The sequence below is a fragment of the Pseudophryne corroboree genome, chromosome 11 (genome assembly GCF_028390025.1).
Source record: "Pseudophryne corroboree isolate aPseCor3 chromosome 11, aPseCor3.hap2, whole genome shotgun sequence".
In the NCBI taxonomy this organism is placed as follows: Eukaryota; Metazoa; Chordata; class Amphibia; order Anura; family Myobatrachidae; genus Pseudophryne; species Pseudophryne corroboree.
Window position 1 is genome coordinate 96,172,564 of NC_086454.1, and position 16,208 is coordinate 96,188,771.

A 16,208-nucleotide genomic window follows, 5' to 3' on the forward strand; every position below is an offset into this window, starting at 1 on the left:
GAGACACCCTTGTCCTTGGAGACAGGGTTATCCGTAGGTGCATCTGAAGATGCGACCCTGACCATTTGTCCAACAGATCCCTTTGGAAAATTCTTGCGTGGAATCTGCCGAATGGAATTGCTTCGTAAGAAGCCACCATTTTTCCCAGGACTCTTGTGCATTGATGTACAGACACCTTTCCTGGTTTTAGGAGGTTCCTGACAAGCTCGGATAACTCCTTGGCTTTTTCCTCCGGGAGAAAAACCTTTTTCTGAACCGTGTCCAGAATCATCCCTAGGAACAGCAGACGAGTTGTCGGCATTAACTGGGATTTTGGAATATTCAGAATCCACCCGTGCTGTTTTAGCACTTCTTGAGACAGTGCTAATCCCATCTCTAGCTGTTCTCTGGACCTCGCCCTTATTAGGAGATCGTCCAAGTATGGGATAATTAATATGCCTTTTCTTCGAAGAAGAATCATCATCTCGGCCATTACCTTTGTAAAGATCCGAGGTGCCGTGGACAATCCGAACGGCAGCGTCTGAAACTGATAGTGACAGTTTTGTACAACGAACCTGAGGCACCCCTGGTGTGAGGGGTAAATTGGAACGTGGAGATACGCATCCTTGATGTCCAAGGATACCATAAAGTCCCCCTCTTCCAGGTTCGCTATCACTGCTCTGAGTGACTCCATCTTGAACTTGAACTTCTTTATGTACAGGTTCAAGGACTTCAGATTTAGAATAGGCCTTACCGAGCCATCCGGCTTCGGTACCACAAAAAGAGTGGAATAATACCCCTTCCCTTGTTGTAGAAGAGGTACCTTGACTATCACCTGCTGAGAGTACAGCTTGTGAATGGCTTCCAAAACCGTCTCCCTTTCGGAGGGGGACGTTGGTAAAGCAGACTTCAGGAAACGGCGAGGTGGATCTGTCTCTAATTCCAACCTGTACCCTTGAGATATCTGCAGGATCCAGGGATCTACCTGCGAGTGAGCCCACTGCGCGCTGTAATTTTTGAGACGACCGCCCACCGTCCCCGAGTCCGCTTGAGAAGCCCCAGCGTCATGCTGAGGCTTTTGTAGAAGCCGGGGAGGGCTTCTGTTCCTGGGAAGGAGCTGCGTGTTGCTGTCTCTTCCCTCGACCTCTGCCTCGTGGCAGATATGAATAGCCCTTTGCTCTCTTATTTTTAAAGGAACGAAAGGGCTGCGGTTGAAAAGTCGGTGCCTTTTTCTGTTGGGGAGTGACTTGAGGTAGAAAGGTGGATTTCCCGGCTGTAGCCGTGGCCACCAAATCTGATAGACCGACTCCAAATAACTCCTCCCCTTTATACGGCAAAACTTCCATATGCCGTTTTGAATCCGCATCGCCTGTCCACTGTCGCGTCCACAAAGCTCTTCTGGCCGAAATGGACATAGCACTTACCCGTGATGCCAGTGTGCAGATATCCCTCTGTGCATCACGCATATAAAGAAATGCATCCTTTATTTGTTCTAACGACAGTAAAATATTGTCCCTGTCCAGGGTATCAATATTTTCAATCAGGGACTCTGACCAAACTACCCCAGCACTGCCCATCCAGGCAGTCGCTACAGCTGGTCGTAGTATAACACCTGCATGTGTGTATATACTTTTTTGGATATTTTCCATCCTCCTATCTGATGGATCTTTAAGTGCGGCCGTCTCAGGAGAGGGTAACGCCACTTGTTTAGATAAGCGTGTTAGCGCCTTGTCCACCCTAGGAGGTGTTTCCCAGCGCTCCCTAACCTCTGGCGGGAAAGGGTATAATGCCAATAATTTCTTTGAAATTATCAGCTTTTTATCAGGGGCAACCCACGCTTCATTACACACGTCATTTAATTCTTCTGATTCAGGAAAAACTATAGGTAGTTTTTTCATACCCCACATAATACCCTGTTTAGTGGTACCTGTAGTATCAGCTAAATGTAACGCCTCCTTCATTGCCAAAATCATATAACGTGTGGCCCTACTGGAAAATACGGTTGAATCGTCACCGTCACCACTGGAGTCAGTGCCTGCGTCTGGGTCTGTGTCGACCGACTGAGGCAAAGGGCGTTTCACAGCCCCTGACGGTGTTTGAGTCGCCTGGACAGGCACTAATTGATTGTCCGGCCGCCTCATGTCGTCAAATGACTGCTTTAGCGTGTTGACACTATCCCGTAGTTCCATAAATAAAGGCATCCATTCTGGTGTCGACTCCCTAGGGGGTGACATCCTCATATTTGGCAATTGCTCCGCCTCCACACCAATATCGTCCTCATACATGTCGACACACACGTACCGACACACAGCAGACACACAGGGAATGCTCCTAACGAAGACAGGACCCACTAGCCCTTTGGGGAGACAGAGGGAGAGTTTGCCAGCACACACCAAAAGCGCTATATATATATCAGGGATAGCCTTATAATAAGTGCTCCCTTATAGCTGCTTTGTTATATCAAAATATCGCCATAAATTTGCCCCCCCCTCTCTGTTTTACCCTGTTTCTGTAGTGCAGTGCAGGGGAGAGACTTGGGAGCCGTCCTGACCAGCGGAGCTGTGAGAGGAAATGGCGCCGTGTGCTGAGGAGATAGGCCCCGCCCCTTTTCTGGCGGGCTCGTCTCCCGCTATTTAGAAAAATCAGGCAGGGGTTAAATATCTCCATATAGCCTCTAGGGGCTATATGTGAGGTATTTTTAGCCTTTATAGGTATTCATTTGCCTCCCAGGGCGCCCCCCTCCCAGCGCCCTGCACCCTCAGTGACTGCCGTGTGAAGTGTGCTGAGAGGAAAATGGCGCACAGCTGCAGTGCTGTGCGCTACCTTTAGAAGACTGCAGGAGTCTTCAGCCGCCGATTCTGGACCTCTTCTGACTTCAGCATCTGCAAGGGGGCCGGCGGCGCGGCTCCGGTGACCATCCAGGCTGTACCTGTGATCGTCCCTCTGGAGCTTGATGTCCAGTAGCCAAGAAGCCAATCCATCCTGCACGCAGGTGAGTTGACTCCTTCTCCCCTCAGTCCCTCGCTGCAGTGATCCTGTTGCCAGCAGGAATCACTGTAAAATAAAAAACCTAGCTAAACTTTTTCTAAGCAGCTCTTTAGGAGAGCCACCTAGATTGCACCCTTCTCGGCCGGGCACAAAAATCTAACTGGAGTCTGGAGGAGGGTCATAGGGGGAGGAGCCAGTGCACACCACCTGATCTGAAAAAGCTTTACTTTTTGTGCCCTGTCTCCTGCGGAGCCGCTATTCCCCATGGTCCTTTCAGGAACCCCAGCATCCACTAGGACGATAGAGAAAATAACATTTGTAGTGGGTTTTGAACCCTAGTCTGCCTGAGTGGTGTTATAAGGCATCAGACCACTGAGCTATTAGCTCTCAACACAAGTATCTTGGGCTGCATCTGTACTTCAAACTTGCTAGTTTTCTAGCTAAAATATTCACCTATGTCTCTCCCTATTCTGAGCTATTACAGCTGACTGCGTTCAAATCCTTTGTAATAATTACCTACTTTGGCTTTGCCGTCTATTCACTGGCGTTTCTATAATGGGTGCAGTGTGTGCGGTGCACACGGGCCCCTGAGTCCAGAGGGGGCCCCCACCGCACACACTGCACCCATTTTTAAAATACTCACCCTTCCGAAGTCCAGCGCCGGCATCTGCAGCGCTGTTAGAACACCGTGACAATGGCTCAGCGGGCATTTTCACGGAGATCTGCGCATGCGCAGTAGAGTCTGAGCCCTCTAGTTCTCAGACTCTACAGCGTCTGGGCAGAGAGGAGGGGGCCCGAATGGAGGAGGCTGAACACGGGCCTCCTCCTCCTCTCTTAAAGCACCCCTGTGTCTATTATTAATATCTTTAGCTAAAGAACATTGTTGCCACTTGATTATATACTTACTTTTATGTATGGTATGCAGAGTATGAGTGATCCATATTCACCTCAATATAATATGTTTAAAATTACCTGGAGGTGCTCTCCATATGTGCACCTGTGGATCATTAATGATTTCTGCTTACTGATTGGTCACTTATACTTTAAATATGGATGGTTGAACACACTGGACTACCTTCTGATGAAACCGTGCATATTGCGATAACGGAGAAACGCGTAAAGGGACGGATCCACTACCTCTATGCTGTCCTGACCACATACAGACTTGAGGCTGCCGGCTGCTACTTGATACAGCTTTCAATCCGGAGCTGCGCCCTCCCTCCCCGTGGACATCACAGCGACCGCCGCTCCCACCCTGAGTCATCGGATCAGCCTACAGAGCGCTGGCCATGCTGAGACCTGCAAGATCCAGTGGCGGTGGGGAGGTGGTAGCACAGTGCCCCGCTCCGTGAGTCTGCCGGACATACATCCAGCTGTACACTGCACTCTCAGCACACTGTGCATCAGCATTGACTTACCTTTAACCCAGAAAACCACGCTTGGAGTCACATACAAATAGCACTTGAACTTTGCTTAAACATACATTATTGGACCGCCAACATTTTTTCATCTACATATATGTGGACGGTATAAATATACCATGTGGTAATAAGGACATATGTATTGCAGTGGTGATTATCAGTGTGTTCCATTGTTCTTATATATTGTTGATATTTTATCACATTTCATCCATTTTATCAATTAGAAATTTATGTGTATAAATAAATTGTCTTAGACAAATAATTTTAAATTGAAGCGCTCCGTGGTGCTATTTTGTACTTTTCTTTCTTCTTGTTTATTACAGTTCACAGTTTCAGTACAGCCATACTCACTGTTATGTACACAAGCAGCTGTTCACAGTTTCAGTACAGCCAGACTCACTGTTATGTACACAAGCAGCGGTTCACAGTTTCAGTACAGCCAGACTCACTGTTATGTACACAAGCAGCGGTTCACAGTTTCAGTACAGCCAGACTCACTGTTATCTACACAAGCAGCGGTTCACAGTTTCAGTACAGCCAGACTCACTGTTATGTACACAAGCAGCGGTTCACAGTTTCAGTACAGCCATACTCACTGTTATGTACACAAGCAGCGGTTCACAGTTTCATTACAGCCATACTCACTGTTATGTACACAAGCAGCGGTTCACAGTTTCAGTACAGCCAGACTCACTGTTATGTACACAAGCAGCGGTTCACAGTTTCAGTACAGCTAGACTCACTGTTATGTACACAAGCAGCGGTTCACAGTTTCAGTACAGCCATACTCACTGTTATGTAAACAAGCAGCGGTTCACAGTTTCAGTACAGCCATACTCACTGTTATGTACACAAGCAGCGGTTCACAGTTTCAGTACAGCCATAGTTACTGTTATGTACACAAGCAGCGGTTCACAGTTTCAGTACAGCCATACTTACTGTTATGTACACAAGCAGCGGTTCACAGTTTCAGTACAGCCAGACTCACTGTTATGTACACAAGCAGCGGTTCACAGTTTCAGTACAGCCATAGTTACTGTTATGTACACAGGCAGCGGTTCACAGGTTCAGTACAGCCATACTCACTGTTATGTACACAAGCAGCGGTTCACAGTTTCAGTACAGCCATACTCACTGCTATGTACACAAGCAGCTGTTCACAGTTTCAGTACAGCCATACTCACTGTTATGTACACAAGCAGCTGTTCACAGTTTCAGTACAGCCAGACTCACTGTTATGTACACAAGCAGCGGTTCACAGTTTCAGTACAGCCAGACTCACTGTTATGTACACAAGCAGCGGTTCACAGTTTCAGTACAGCCAGACTCACTGTTATCTACACAAGCAGCGGTTCACAGTTTCAGTACAGCCAGACTCACTGTTATGTACACAAGCAGCGGTTCACAGTTTCAGTACAGCCATACTCACTGTTATGTACACAAGCAGCGGTTCACAGTTTCATTACAGCCATACTCACTGTTATGTACACAAGCAGCGGTTCACAGTTTCAGTACAGCCAGACTCACTGTTATGTACACAAGCAGCGGTTCACAGTTTCAGTACAGCTAGACTCACTGTTATGTACACAAGCAGCGGTTCACAGTTTCAGTACAGCCATACTCACTGTTATGTAAACAAGCAGCGGTTCACAGTTTCAGTACAGCCATACTCACTGTTATGTACACAAGCAGCGGTTCACAGTTTCAGTACAGCCATAGTTACTGTTATGTACACAAGCAGCGGTTCACAGTTTCAGTACAGCCATACTTACTGTTATGTACACAAGCAGCGGTTCACAGTTTCAGTACAGCCAGACTCACTGTTATGTACACAAGCAGCGGTTCACAGTTTCAGTACAGCCATAGTTACTGTTATGTACACAGGCAGCGGTTCACAGGTTCAGTACAGCCATACTCACTGTTATGTACACAAGCAGCGGTTCACAGTTTCAGTACAGCCATACTCACTGTTATGTAAACAAGCAGCGGTTCACAGTTTCAGTACAGCCATACTCACTGTTATGTACACAAGCAGCGGTTCACAGTTTCAGTACAGCCATACTTACTGTTATGTAAACAAGCAGCGGTTCACAGTTTCAGTACAGCCAGACTCACTGTTATGTACACAAGCAGCGGTTCACAGTTTCAGTACAGCCATACTTACTGTTATGTAAACAAGCAGCGGTTCACAGTTTCAGTACAGCCATACTCACTGCAATGTACACAAGCAGCGGATATGAAGCTGAGCATCTTAGTAAAGGAGCAGATGCTTCAGTTATGGAGAATCATGGCGGCAGCGCAGTAGCGCACTTCATAAACCAACACTTCCATTGCTGCAAGCTCTCTCCATGTCACAAAAACATAAAGTATTGGTACCTTGCGGCATTGGGGTTCACAGAATGTGATATGTGCAAACTCCTCATATCTTTTGGGTGGTTTTCCCCTGTTCTAGCAAAAGTTATTTTCTGTGTTTGGATATCCACCCTGGTAGTTTCTTGTAAAAGCTGCTGGCATATCCGATGTCACATACTTTTACTGCAACTCCAGTTACTGTACAGCTGTTTTTTTTTAAGTGGTGATGTTTCTTGGAATATAACATCTCTTGATTTTATAAGCTTTCTCCTTTTAGAGTTCCCAAGTCTGTATTATTTATACTCTTGGTAGTATCCAAGCATGATACACTTCACGGATATGGGATCCAGCTTGCGTATCTTCTACTTGGGGATATGTACATACTGTATACGCAATGCACCCAAAGGTTCTGAGATGATTGACGTTTTAGCATAATCGAGCCTTCTCCACTATGGTACAATTTGCATCCTCATTGACACCGTTCTGCTCCGGCATGTATGCAATGGTCTGTTGATGATCAACATCATGCTTTTTTAGGAAGGCTTCAACATCTTTGTTTAGATATTCTTCTCCATTGTCAGAGCACAAAACCTTTAGTTTCAGTGTCTACTGTTCTCTTGTCTACTGATCTCTTGTAGTCTGCAGTCTTGATCATTATTTAATTATTTTCCTTGATGAAATAATATGTGTGGCATTCTGGTGAAGTCATCAATGAATGCTATGAAGTATCTGTATCCACTTATCGATTTTGCTTCTGTTGGACCACACACATCTGTAGCACCAATTCCAGGGGTACCTCAGTTCTGTTCACTGATTTTGGAAAGGTGGAACAGCTTTGCTCGACTAGTATACAGCTCTCACACAAAGGCCTTTCAGTGTTGTTCACAGATATACCAGTCACCAACCCTTCTAGAAATTTCTGGATGCTATCATATCCAAGAGGACTTAACCTTGTGTGCCAGTGTTCCATAGTCTGTGAGTCAGAAGTCATAATCGCATAACACTCCTCTGTAGTTATTACAGTCCCTCTCTTGTTCCCCACAATGCACTTTCCTTCTGTGAACTGAACTTTAATTTCTTTCTGCTCTAGGATACTTATAGCTATGAGGTTTGTTCCCATATCTAGTACATATAACACATCTTGGATTTATGTGACTTTGGTTTCAGCTACTATTCTCAGAAGGGCTGTTGCTGTCCCAACTTTTGTAGGTGTACGTATTTTATCTCCTATTCCTCTGACTTTGAGAGGATCACATGTCAATATATACCAACAATCTTATATGTGACTGTCTGTGACACTTAAAGCTGACTCATTTTAGTTGTTACACTTCTCATCCTGTGTAGCATTCACATTTCCTAGTTTGCATTCAGTTGCTTTGTGGCCTGTCTTATGTGATACATAGCACTTGTACTTTATTTTTCTGGGCTTTACATCTTTAGTGTGTAATGCAGTATTCTCAGCGTGTAATTCAACTGGCACATGTTCTTGGAACTGTGGCAGTTTTGTCCTAACATCCTTGTAGATAGCTTGCCTGTATTAGCTTCTAGAGCTACTGTACCACTAGAAAATGAAATTCAGATGTTCTGTAGCATCGTCATAGCAATCTGCTCATCATCCACTTGGACTCCTACAGACATTTATTGGTGAGATATGAAAATCATCTTATCAATGTAGTCACTCTTACTTGTGCATTCACTAGTGTATTCACCTCAGATTCCTCTCATGAGGCCCTTAGCCTAATATGTTGCCTGCACTGCTGTCCGCATGTCACGCAATTAAATTAAGTATTCTTATGTATCATAGAATAAATATGTTGTTCAACACTTAAGACTATTGTTCCCATGGCTTTATCTACATCACCTGGGTTTGGATTGTCACCTGGATTAATTGTAACTTTCCACAGCTTCTCACTCTTAAGTTGCATTTCCATTGCAAACTTCCAAGTGACATAGGGCCTGATTCATGATTGTAAGAAATTGTACAGCCACAAGAAAGCAGCTGTGCAATTCCGTGTCATTCAAATGCAAATGCAGCAGGAGGCGCCAGTAGGAGATAGAATCATCCTGTTTGCATTAACAAGAATCCAAGTGCTGCATCTAAAGACACAGCCTCAGATCACCATCGCGTCCTTCAGTCGTGATTCGTGATGGTTTTAGGCAGTGGCCAGCCAGTGTAAGATGATTGCTTCATGAATAGACCCTATTGTTGTGAAATTATATCAGAAGCTAAGAGTATACATGAGTGAGAGAGTAGCTAGAATAGATCTAAATAACTTGTGGCTCTCAAGCTGTGAGAGGCACTACAGATCACAGCATACCCAGAACTTGTTGGAACTAGTCTTTAAAGGGAAAAATTTCTGTTATAGTTACAGTTTCATTTATTGAGTTTTAAATGTTCAGTGAATTTTATTGTTAACCAGTCCACATAAGCTTCTATGGTTCCTGCTAAATTGTGAAATTAAGCCCGGTAGATAATGCCATCTTCAGATAGAATTGGATACTGTATTGCAATTATTTTATGGAGAAGGATACTTCTGATCCCTCCCCGTCAGTCCGTTCTGATATATGCACAGAACAGTGGTCACACATGCACATTAGGCTCACCGGATTCACACCCAGAAGCAAAGTGAAGCAGCAGCTTCTAACACTTCACCAAGACAGGGCTTTCTTGGAAACTCTGTCCCAGCACCACAACTATGAAAAAAATGTGAGTGAAAATATTCATATTGCAATTTTGGATGAAATTGTATCACATCGCAACCATAAGATTTGATTAAGACCCTACAAGTGGCAATAAAGTGGCATACCAACTGGCTTTTGGCATTAAAAAAAATGCTGCTTTAAATCCAACGGCAAAATCTCAGAAAAATGTGTACTTTTGTCAAATCAAAAACAGCTACATTTGGCCCTTCCTGTCTATCAGCAAGAATGGCTGACCACAAACTACTATAACTATGAATATGCAATGGCGCATACATGAGATATACCTGCATACGTGTGGATATTAAGATTCCTGTTCATTGTAGATAAAGGTGTAGTGGCCATTAAGGCGAGAGTGTTAAGGCCCGTCCACACTAGAAGAATTTTTTTACAGCGATTTGAGCAGTAACAATGGTATAATCTATTGTTCAAATTGTCTAGTGTGTACACAGTGAACGATAAACATTGCGCACACCCACGCTCGTTTGAAGTGGGTCGTCAGTTGTCCATGCATGCTGATCAATCCCCTTAATTCCAGCAGAGCGTTCGTTGTTCTTTCAAGTCTTCTAGTGTGTATGGGCCTTACGAGCTACTGTTTAATACTGGTTAATCTGACAAATAGAATTTAATGCATTTGATGTAGCTTAGAAAGATATACACACACACACACACACACACACACACACACACACCTTACCGAAACACTAGGGCTATCAGAGATAAGATGCCTGGATATAACACATGTCAGGGAGAATTAGTGACAAGCAACGAATGCAGTCTGGAATAAATCCTATTATCAGCCACTTCAGTTGTTAGATAAATGACTTGTCTTCCTGCTTCCCAGGCACCAAGACAGATTGTAAGCTGTAATGTGATTGAAAACTGTGCCTGAAGTATTTTGTATACTGTATAAATTATTATTATTGGGTACCCCAGGAGGGCGATAGATATCTGCAACACGCAAAGAGAATGGGGTGAAAATACTGATAGAGTGAACTTCAAATGATGTGAATGTGAGTGATGGAACCTGAAGTAGAACTGTGTATGTGAAAAATTGGGACAGTAATATTCCAACCCCACCACCTTTACTATTACTAGGCCTGGAGGTGTGTGTGAAGTGGAGACCACCATGTGACAGTGCTGCAGGGGAGGCTGTGTCTAATTGTGTGAGTCATGTTTCTGTTATAGCCAGCAGATTGAAGTTGCAAGAGAAACTATAGCACAATATGCACACTTTGTGCATAGCCAAGGCTGTCTTTTCGTATGGGCTCAATGCGCAGTTGCCCAAAAGCCTCGGGAGTATAAGGGTCTTAGGCTGATAGTTGAGGATCCCCTCTTTCCAGGAGCAACATATTTTTGAAAAACGGCCCTGGGGAACCGGAGATATCCAACTTCAAAGCAGTGGTACCAATCCGAGCCTGTTAATTGCTATTCCCAGCCAGATATCTAAGGTTCTGTCTAACTTCATCGTTTTTCTGAGGGTATATTCCAAAAGCTGGGACTCTCCCCTTTCGGTGGACACTGTCAGCTTCTCTCTTATATGCCCAAAACCAGAGATATCAGCCTTCCAGCAGCTGGTCCCTGCTCCAGCTCCACACTCCTGGTATGCAGTTTTATATTTTCATCAGTGGATTGCTCTGGCTCCTGAACTCTGATCCCCAAGTCCACTGTACCTCCTAAAAGGTGGGACTCTCTAGATTTGTGTATCTCATTGAAAGCTAAGAAATCTATTTCCAGGAACTGGAGATATCTGCAGTCAAGCAAGCTGCCCTCCCATCGGAAAATGATGAATATTAAGCCCACTCCACTATCGACCCATCCCCTGCGTATTAAACACCCCCTACCACCCTGGAAGTCATGTACCGGGGCCGCTTTATTCAGCCCAATGCTCCTTCTACAGTTTAGTGTTCTCCCTACTGCCCCATCTCCCATCATCTGTGCAGTAAAGAAGTAATTAGCAGAAATTACTGCTCCAGGACCTACATGCTGAGCGGAAGATAGAACACCCCCTACCACCCGCAGGACATCACAGTGGTCACTGATTGCACCCCCCTCGTAGAGGCCCTAGTGCATTGCTGTGCCCAGGGGCCTACACTGGTGTTAAGATGGCCCTGTGCATAGCATATCATTTAATCATGCATATATATGTGCATATAGTACACGTGTGTGTGTGTGTGTGTGTGTATATGTATATATATATATATATATATATATATATATATACACATATTTATAGTATGGGGGTTGTAAATATATATTGTGATGATATGGGGTAATTAGCTCAGTAGAGGGGTGTATTGGTGCAGTGTCTATGTGCTAGATCAGGATCCAAAGACAGCTTTTCCAGTGACTAAGTGAAATAATCAAGTTCTACTGGCAGCATTCAACACATATGACCAGAAAATAACAAACTCCTAGCCTCCCTTCAGGACACTAACTCACTTCTTCACCCCTGATTATAATTGTGCATCTAGTCTGCAAACAAAGGGCCTAATTCAGTAAGGATTGCATTTGCAAAACTGTAAACTTTAGCAATTCAATCTGACAAATCGCAACGCAGTCCGTGGCCTTCCCTGTCTCCTACAGGTATAGGCTCAGGCAGTGTTGGACTGGGCCATGAAGGGCCCACTGGGAGAATGCAGTCGTAGGGACTAATATATATATACGGGAGTGGCCAGTCTCCAGAGGGGGGGTGTGGTCAGATGCCACAGAGGCTTGGCTAACCATTACAGAGTGCATGGTCTGGCCCCCTTGATAAATATGTATAGTAAATACTGCTAGTGCATGTATGATAATGTACTAGATTAATAACAGCAATGCAGTGTAAAGAATACACCACATATGTGTGCAGTATAATGTAACATATGCATAATGTACTGTATAATTCAAATGCACAGTCTGTAACCTGATCCCTAGAGGGGGTGGAGGTGATGGCAGGCAGTGGGGCCCACTGGGGGTTTCCCCCCTGCACCCTGGTGGGCCAGTTCAACCCTGGGCTCAAGCCTCCTGGCCCAAAGTAGCTTCCTAGCATACTGAGCTGTGACTGGTTTACCCATCCCCAGTTGGGCAGGATACAGAGGAAACAGCATATCCTGACTGCAGAGTAAACCAGACTAACTCTCCATTACAGCCATTAGGTGTACTCAATGCCTTTTCTTCCCTGTGTGGGTGGACCACTCCAGCTCCACGCAGAGTCTGTGGTTCACCATCGCCACATAGCTTAATTCTAATATTTATATATATATATATATATATTAGAGATGAGTGATTCAGAGGTTCAGGTTCCTTGGAATCTGAACAGCTCCAAATGTCTGTGATTCAACTCTATCTGAGCTGCAGCTCGGGTATTATTACTGCACCCCAGTATGCTGTACCCCAGTGTGCTTTGTTCACTACACATACACTTCACAAAAAGTACAAAAGTTTACACACAAAAAAAAATAATAAAAAAAAAAATGTATAATTTGTTTGTACTGTTCTGCGCACTGCACCCCAGTACACTGTACCCCAGTGCAACTTTGTTCAAGGACAATTCCATCTTGAACCACTTTTTATTTTTGCCACTGCTGTGTGGCAATGTTTCTTAGATTTGGTATAAGCTGCCATGTGTTTGTGCCACTGCTTGGTCGCTTAGTAACCAGCCAGCTCGCTGCAGCCTTTGGCCTAAAGAGGATAAAAACAATATTGTGAGCTGTTAGGTGGTCAACATTTACTGGAAATGAGTGGAAATTAGGGATGTGCGCCGACCCAAATCTCTGGTTTTGGGTTCTTGTTTTGGATCTGTATCTACTTCGTGTTTTGGATCTGAATTTGTTTTGCCAAAACCTCCCTTGCGAGTTTTGGATCTGTATTTAAAACAAAATAAATCATAAAAGACAGCTAAAATCACAGAATTTGGGCCTGTTTCTGTTCCTACGGTATTATTAACCTCAATAAACCCTCATTTCCAGTCAATTTTGACCACATCACAATATTGTTTTCATCCAGCATGGAATCTTGCAGGTTTTGAATTCCATATAAGGGAGCCGCATCCAGGACCCGGCGCGTTGCGCTCCCTTTCAGTGGCAAACGCAGGATTTCTAGAGGGGGGTTTCCAAATGCAATCCATAATCTCCCACTCTGCGGAGCAAGTGCAGGAGTCTGGGGGAGCTGTAGAAGAACCTAGTAATGACCCTGAGCATTGGTACTTTTTATACATTTATATAAATATATTTAATATTTAACGCTATAGATTGTCTATAGTATAGGCAGTATCAAACATATTTAAACAATATAAATAAGATAAGTGGTCAGGAAAAGGTTAAACATGCCATACTAAATAAATAAACAAACATAATAGAACCAGTAGTAGACAGAAGTGCACTTTCTAAGCACACATTCTCCCACCTCATGGAAAGGCTCCTGTCTCTTCTTCCTGGCAGCTACCTTCATATTATATACCATTGCTATTGTTATAATTTGAGCCACTTGCCAAGAGGAGGAGGGTTTCCAGGCAACCAGAGACCCCCCCCCCCTGCGTTTGCCTATGCCTTTCCCACAATGTCTGCAATAAAGTGCTAATATGTTGAATTAATACAAAAAATAGTTATGTATATTGGTAAAAAAAACATTAACATGTTACTACATACCTTGCATAAAGCTGGATGAAACGGAACCTTCTCCAGGTCGAACATAACTTTCAGGAACTGATCCTACATTGAGGCTGAAAATAATCTGTACAGATGATTACAGCATCTAAAAATATATATTGTACAATATATATTTTTCATTGTTTGTACTGCGGTCAAAATTGCCTGGAAATGAATGTTACTGAGCAGGGGCGCATCTACCCATTGGCCAGCATGGCACTCGCCAGGGGCGCAAGCCGAGCAACGACAGTGCCACCCTCAGCCAATGGGTGGAATCCCTTAAACCATAGTGTCTGGCAATACCTGCTGTGCCAAGCTGCCTGGGATGGAAGGCGGAGAATCGCTCAGCAGGCAGGAGCTGGCGCCGGTGTCCAGCACCGCAATGCACTACAGGGAAGACACTGAAAATAAACTACAACTCCCAGCAACCCTTGCTGTCGGGCGCTCCCAGCGGCAAGGGCTGTTGGGAGCTGTAGTTTATATTCAGTTTCTTCACATAGTTTGGTGCAGTGCCGGACAACGGCTGCATAGCGATCCTCCGCTCTCCATCCTAGGCAGCTCGGTACAGCAGGTATTGCTGGGCCGCCACCTTGCAGACACCGTGGAGAGAGAAGAGCGCAGCATTTGCTTATCCTGTCCTGCCCCCTTAAGTCCGTAGACTGGCAGTCTCACCCCCATTTTGAGTCCGGCGGCTGCGTGTACTCAAACGCTGGTTTGTGAGCCAATCAACTTGCGAACCGGCAGCCAATCAGGAGCCGCCGCTGCCAGACCGCGAGCTTTGATTGCCTCGCAGACCGACGCCAGAATATGAGCTACAGGATGCCACCGCCACCTCAGGAAGGACAGACTGAGGGCAGGAGAGGCGCGTGCTGCGCTCTCTTCTCCCCGACAGCAGCAGCAGACAGTGCTGGACCCAGGCAGCAGCGTCAACAATGGCGAGTTGCGCTTCTGGGGGCATATCTGGCACTATTAGGGCATATCTGGCACCGTGGGGGCATGTGTATCTGGAAATGTGGGGACATATCTGGCAACATGGGGGCATCTCTGGCAGCGTGGGGGAATATGTGTATCTGGCACTGTGGGGGCATATCTAGCACTGTGGGGGCATGTGTATCTGGCAATGTGGGGGCATATATGGCACTGTGGAGGCATATGTGTACATGGCACTTTGGGGGCATATCTAGCACGTGGAGGCATATGTGTATCTGGCACTTTGGGGGCATATCTGGCACTGTGGAGGCATATGTGTATCTGGCACTGTGGGGCATATGAGTATCTGGCACTGCACTATTGGGGTCATACTGTATGTGTATCACGCCCCCATTTTCATTGGCCACACCCCATGTGGCATGTGGCCACACTCATTTTTTTGCGTGCGTGCCTTCGGCACACACACACAGTGCCACTAAGATTTTTTTTCTACTTGCACCACTGGGTAGTGCACTGCACTGCACTTCTTTGCACTACTATTTGATAATACTACCAGGCCATGGGTGCCATTGCCTCCTCAGCCAGGCCAGGCACTGCTGATGTCTCCTCAGTGTTATAAGAATTACTGTGTGGGCATAATGTGTAGAAGGAACTGCTACTGTGTGGGCATGATGTGTATAAGGGTTACTACTATGTAGCGTAATATGAATTGGGGGGAACTATTGTATGGTCATGCACCTTTCCCACAAGATCATGTCCCTTTTTTGCACATGCACCTTCCCTATTTCAAATATGGGGGACGCCAGTCCCTTACTTTGCCAGGGCCGCCCAGACCCCTAGATACACCCCTGTTACTGAGGTTAATAATACTCTAGGAACAAAAAAAAGCCAAATCATGTGATTTTAGCTGTTTTTTGTAATAAAAAAGAAAAAAATTAAACCAAAATCAGCAAAAATGGTCTGACACTGATCTTTAGCAATAACGGGATCAGGGGCCCAAAGGAGGTAAGGGGGTACACACAGAGAGATCCGTGCTTTAATTCTAAGCAATCTGAAAAGATTACTTAGAAGTTAAGAACGGATCTGTCCGTGTGTATCCCCTACAGCGATAGCGATGCGCGGCCCCGCGTGTCACTATCGCCGGTGCTAGATTGGCCTGCATGCAGGCACAATCTAGCAGGTTCATTTCACCGCTGGATGTAATGAGCGC

The 16,208-nt window shown here is 45.1% G+C and overlaps 1 protein-coding gene and 1 long non-coding RNA gene across 3 annotated transcripts in view; one reads left to right on the plus strand and one right to left on the minus strand.

The window, feature by feature from the left end:
- Window positions 1-16,208, minus strand: part of LOC134968958 (uncharacterized) — a 180,816-nt gene that overhangs the window by 139,060 nt on the left and 25,548 nt on the right. Inside the window, exon 3 of one of the 2 annotated variants that reach the window (XR_010189358.1) lies at window positions 14,069-14,142. This is a non-coding gene — a long non-coding RNA (uncharacterized LOC134968958). Of the gene's footprint in view, window positions 1-14,068; window positions 14,154-16,208 lie in introns of both variants that reach the window. The other variant, XR_010189357.1, reaches the window with a different exon arrangement.
- MYBPC3 (myosin binding protein C3) overlaps window positions 1-16,208 on the plus strand; it is a 226,943-nt gene that overhangs the window by 35,638 nt on the left and 175,097 nt on the right. The gene's annotated exons all lie outside the window — the stretch shown is intronic.